The sequence below is a fragment of the Leiobunum rupestre genome, chromosome 11, assembly GCF_980474605.1.
Source record: "Leiobunum rupestre chromosome 11, qqLeiRupe1.1.hap1, whole genome shotgun sequence".
Taxonomy (NCBI): Eukaryota; Metazoa; Arthropoda; class Arachnida; order Opiliones; family Sclerosomatidae; genus Leiobunum; species Leiobunum rupestre.
In genome coordinates, this window is record NC_143394.1 from 2,495,070 (window position 1) to 2,501,315 (window position 6,246).

Consider the following 6,246-nt stretch of genomic DNA (forward strand, 5'->3'; position numbering starts at 1 on the left):
TTAATTTTAAACCATTACTGTAGCAATATAAAACGATTTATATGATATTAGAGTTTAATAATGGCTTGTATATAAACCATTTTAAATATATTTATATGCTAATGCAAAAACCACAAATGTTTAAAGTTATACTCTTACTAATATGGCGAGATACCTTTACTGCGCTTCCAATAGCAGCTTAATGGTTTGAATTTGAACTCTTACTATACTGCCGGGAGACCTTTACTGCGCTTCCAATAGCAGCTTAATGGTTTGAATTTGAACTCTTACTATACTGCCGGGAGACCTTTACTGCGCTTCCAATAGCAGCTTAATGGTTTGAATTTGAACTCTTACTATACTGCTGGGAGACCTTTACTGCGCTTCCAATAGCAGCTTAATGGTTTGAAGTCAAACTCTTACTATACTGCCGGGAGACCTTTACTGCGCTTCCAATAGCAGCTTAATGGTTGGAATTTAAACTCTTACTATACTGCCGGGAGACCTTTACTGCGCTTCCAATAGCAGCTTAATGGTTTGAATTTGAACTCTTACTATATTGCCGGGAGACCTTTACTGCGCAACCAATAGCAGCTTAATGGTTGGAATTTAAACTCTTACTATACTGCCGGGAGACCTTTACTGCGCTTCCAATAGCAGCTTAATGGTTTGAATTTGAACTCTTACTATATTGCCGGGAGACCTTTACTGCGCAACCAATAGCAGCTTAATGGTTTGAAGTTAAACTCTTACTATACTGGCGGGAGACCTTTACTGCGCTTCTAGTGGCACCTTAATGGTTGGTGTTTAAACTCTCACTATACTGCTGGGAGACCTTTACTGCGTTTCCAATAGCAGCTTAATGGTTTGAAGTTAAACTCTTACTATACTGGCGGGAGACCTTTACTGCGCTTCTAGTGGCATCTTAATGGTTGGTGTTTAAACTCTCACTATACTGGCGGGAGACCTTTACTGCGCTTTTGAAAACACAGTAATGGTGGTTCTGTTAGCATTATTTACCAGAAAACATTTAGTAGATTGTACCCTAATTATTATTTAAATGTATATACCCAATTTAAAATACCGACCCAAATTGAGACATTTACCCAAAATTTGATATTTCCCCAAATTTAACCACCTTTGTTTAAAAAAAATTTAATAATATCATGTTAATTTAGATAGAGAAATATAATATTTTAGTTGTCAAAAACGTTTTCAGTTGGCATGGTAAAACTAAATCCCATCGCATTTTTTCCCTTTGGGGTTTTTTAAGTTACATGAAGGTCTACTTAATCCCAAAATTTAAACAAAATCGGTGAGTTACACCTCGGGTAGTCTCCTTGCTAGTGTAAGGTAGGTGATGCTAATATAAACAACTTTAATCTTTATTATAATTAAATTTAATCCATTTAAATACAGAAACCTAAATTTAATAATTAACAAAAGAGGTAGGCTTACGTTAACCTAACGCCGCCACTAGAGGTATCAACGAGCCGAGCAAACTCGCGAGGGCTCGCAACTCGACACGCTCGAAGTGTATCGAACCGAGTAGAGCTAAGAATAAATGAGTCGAGTGTCGAAGCGAGCAAAAACGTATCGAGCCGAGTTCTAGAGCTCGCCCGTTAATCAGCAGAAAACGAACCGTGTCATGAACCGAGCCTATGTCATATCGAGCGAACAACGAATCGAGCTAGTTTCTTGGCGAGCGAGCAACGAGTCGAGCTAGTTTCTTGGCGAGTGAGCACCGAGTCGAGCTAGTTTCTTGGCGAACGCATCGAACTACGAGCTAAAAAGTTGAGCCCTCGTCAAGTGCCCTCGCTTGAAAAAACCATTGGCTCGCTATTTAATAGCTCGAAAACTTATTTTCTAAGGTTAAAGGAATGCATATCTTAACACCTTTCTAAAAATGGATATTAGGTTCAAATTATTCTGTATTATATTTGAGGCATTCAAGGACGTTCTTTGGGGGTGGGAGCAACCAGGTGGTTGCTCAGCGATAATCATGGATGGTGATGAATATATAAAACTTTTTGTACATTATAGCTGGCCTTTATTTTAAACCCAGACAATAAACCGTTTAAACAAATGTGGTTTCCTGGAGCACTAAATTAAATGTATTCATTTCATTAGTGTAGCTTGCCTAAGCTAGGGTCAGACTGGGTACGTAAAGACTCTGGTGAAAGTTGCTGTAGTCAGCAGTAGGTTTTCAAACTGGGGCGGCAAAACTGCTTCTTGAGACCAGGGCAAAAGGGCGATCGCTAATTCGGGCTATAAGTCAGTGTGGTCTTGAATTTAGCGGCCTTAATTGACGTTTCTGTACATAACAAAGACCTTTAACGGTCTTATATCCTAACACGATTTACACAGTAATAGTTGATTGTGAAAATTATATTTAGGCTTGGACAGTTCCTTTTTATTTTACTTATTGAAAACATTTTCTATGCATTTTTTTGTGGATTTCTACATTGCCTCATTGACTTGAACGTCACGCGTTAACTGTGCTTTTACTCGGTCTGCATTTGCACTGATTTAAAGTTCTAAATGTTTGTTGTTATTCATCAGTTCACTTTGAAATCACCCTTAAGGCTCATTCTAACTATCCAACTTTAGTCAGCTGACCAAATTAGGCAGACTAGTCAGCCTGACTTATTTTGCATTCACACTAACCAACTGACACGTTCACATTACCCGCCTTGTTCGTCCGACACAAATCTTTCAAGTTGTCAGCTGACTAAAGTTGGATAGTGTGGATCGGCCTTTAAACTGTCTAGTTCGGCGATAAGTTTTACTTTATTTTGTGGTGCTAGAATAAAAATTTTAAATAGCATTCTCGAGTGGTGACCAAGGTTTCAATTAAAATAGCCGCATTTATTATTGTTCGGGTAATTAATTTTAAAACATAAATTGACGGATTTTAAGTGGTTATTTATTTTCATAAACTCGCTCGGTACAACTATGTATTTTACACAAGTCAAACAGAGCAATTTAAATCGGAAACCATTTTGAGCGAATATACAACTGTGTTACCCTATATACACAGCTTTTTATTAGTTTTAGTGATATCGGTAGTTTTTCGAGAAAAGCCAGAAATCCTACACAGTACTGATGAGCCACAAAAGGGTGAAACCGGTTTACGGTTGGATTCTCCGGCTGAAATTTTGACTTTTAGACATTTTGAGCGACTTATGCGGCAAGCGAGTCTTAAACGAGTCGAGCGCGACTAAAATAGGGTTCGGCGAGCTAAAACGGCACCCGAGTCGAACTCAAGCCAAGTCAGTTTTTTTCGAGCCTTTGTCGAACCGATCCATAAACGAGCTGAGCACATATCAAATCGAGACTAAGCCGAACCTAACCCGAGTCGAGCCTAAGCCGAGTCGAGCCTAAACCGAGTCGCGCTCGAAACTCGACTCGGCTCGGCTCGCTCATTGACACCTCTAGCCGCCACCCACGAACCTTCAACGAATGTAGAAATCAAAATGCCACTCACATTTGAGTATAAATAATCCAAGCAGTGTTTTAAGTGGATCTTACATATTATAGTTAAATTTAAAAAACATAATTAAGTATTCTGTACATTCAGGGGCGTAGCGGAGGTGGTTGAATTTGGGGGGGGGCAAGGCATGGTTTTACCAACTATAACTTCGACGGTTAGGGAAAACTCAAGGGGGAGGATGCTGACGAAACATTTCAAGAAGGGGGGGGGCGAAGCTTCGGTAAATAAAATTTTAAAAGGGGGATGCTGATGGAGGTCTTCTTCGTGTCGCCAACTCGACCTCGATTATACATTAACTATAAGCAATATTTGAATTAACATTTTTATTAGTTACGAAAAATGTTTTAATCACCCTGTACACTTAGAACACATTTATGTACGAAAAAAGGCCTCACCAAGGAAAAACGTAAAAATTTACTAGTTATATTATATTACTTTTGATAATACAGTATCCATACACTTAAATTTGTAACGCTTGTGGCATAACTATACAGTTTTCGTTTACTTATCTGTGTCAAAACCATACAGTTTTCGTTTACTTATCTATGTCATAACCATATAGTTTTCGTTTACTTATCTGTGTCATAACCATACAGTTTTCGTTAACTTATCTGTGTCTAACCCATATAGTTTTCGTTTACTTATCTGTGTCATAACCATATAGTTTTCGTTTACTTATCTTTGTCATAACCATACAGTTATTGTATACTTATTGTTGTTATGTTACTTTTGGTAATACGATACCATATGCACAGCCTTCAAATCAACCATCACCTACTTAGAAATATAACTTTTGAAACGCCTGTGGCATAACCATACAGTTTTCGTATATAAAAGCCGGTACACATTCCCAGGGCCCGTACAACCAAAGGGTCCCAGGTTTGAGCCTTTCCCTCATCAATGGGAAAGAGTTATGTGTTACCTCTGGTCATACGTTGAAAGTGACGCATAATGTTTCGATAAGTGTCACACTTACTTGTTATTTCTGGTCATACTTAATGGTCATACTTTCAATGAAATTCAAACATTCCAGCATGCGTAAAAAATCCACGTTTAACGCGAAATGGCTAATTAATTAAAGGAAAAGTCCAGGTTGGGTAAAACTTGGGTCTATTTGAAAGATCATGTTTAAATATACTAAAAAATATCAGTCGTAAAATTGTATCTTTTTTTAATGACGAGAAATTAATTTTTAAACGAGCGAAATTTACCGCCAAGCGAGCTGCCATTTTCTTTCGCCTTCCCTCCGCAGACCGCACGCGGAGCAAGCGCGCGCTCGGAATAGAGCGCTGTGATAGCGCGAACAGCGCGTGATTAAAGTCCTAAAACTTCACCGCGAAACAAAAAATGGCAGATCGCTTGGCGGTAAATTTCGCTCGTTTAAAAATTAATTTCTCGTCATTTATATTAAAGGCTTACTTCAAAACCAGTATAGTGATTTCAGCAGCACACTAAGGGTAACCCAAAAATGGAAGAATTGTTTAGCTTCCCACCATTATGCTGACTTAAATAGCACAATAATGGTTTATTTCAAATATAACAAGTTGGCAAGCCAAAATATACCTCTCCTCGGAAGAATGGTCCCTAGTGGTATTAATTTCTCGACACGACCCCCAAAGATATCTCCGCAATTCAGAGTTATTTACGAAAAACGTATTATCGGTTCAAACCCTGCCCGGTATAAAATTTTAATTTTAATTTAAATAATTGAGTCGAAACAATCGAGTTCAATTTATTCAGAATATTATAAATTAAGTAGTTACAACAGCGAGTTAGACTTACTAAAACAATGCACAACTGAATTTAACCCTTTTTACAGTACATGTTTATCAGTTGAATATAATACTAAGCAAATTTTAATGAAAGAAATATCTACAGATGGTATTTGTATTTTTCTCGCTTACGAAATACTTGCCGCATCTTTAACGCTCATTTTATTTCAACACTCGTACATGTAGACTTCCAGTTGACGTTGTGACACATACCGCATGAAAAAGGCCAATGCCTTCCAATTTCCAATATCATATAATGACTCGCACACCCAGGAAATCATTGACTGCGTTAGAAATCGTAGATATCCAAATATCCACACCAAATATATTTACAAGAAGCAAAAACCTTACCATCAACAAAGCACAGAGAGCCACTTGACTAACCGCCAGCTCTTAAAGCAATAAACTTTAAATTATCAACTTTGAATTAAGACAACTATATATAGGTCGTTAAGAATACCCGTAAATAAATAACAAAAAGTAACAAAGTGGACCACCCACAGGGTCTACCCTTTAACCCTCTAATCTCGGCTGACTGCGCTAAAACAAGATTTAACCTTTAAAATTTCATTCGTAAAAAAACCAGATTAGGCCTTCATAAATTCATTAATAAAAAAAGACTTTATTACCTATTATGCTTACGATGCGTGTCTTAATTTCAGTGAACCCAAGCAGCTATCGGTGGTTCTGTGGTAGAGCGCTCGACTGTCAAGCCGAATGGCCTGGGTTCGAAACCTGGGTGGCGCATTTGTTTTTAATCAATAGAGAAACGCTAAATTAGAATTTCTTCGATGCAAAAATTTCAATTTCAATTCTATTTCAATTAAACCAAAATTTCGTAATATTAAATAAGCTTCCGATAAAGCTGAAGGTCTAATTTTCAATAAAGGGTAACAAGTGTCGGTGGTTCTGTGGTAGAACATCCGCCTGTCAAGCAGGAGGTCTCGGGTTGGACGTTGAGAGGTAGCATTACACTCAGCACGCGGTCCGTCCCAAAGTTAT

At 37.9% G+C, this 6,246-nt stretch overlaps 1 protein-coding gene across 1 annotated transcript in view; it reads right to left on the bottom strand.

Annotated features, from left to right (window-relative positions):
* Positions 1-5,630, bottom strand: part of LOC149921095 (calcitonin gene-related peptide type 1 receptor-like) — a 317,091-nt gene extending 311,461 nt beyond the window's left edge. Inside the window, exon 1 of the mRNA XM_090162558.1 lies at positions 5,596-5,630. The gene's annotated coding sequence lies outside the window, so the exon portion shown is untranslated. The remainder of the gene's footprint in view (positions 1-5,595) is intronic.
* Positions 5,631-6,246: the final 616 nt, after the last annotated feature.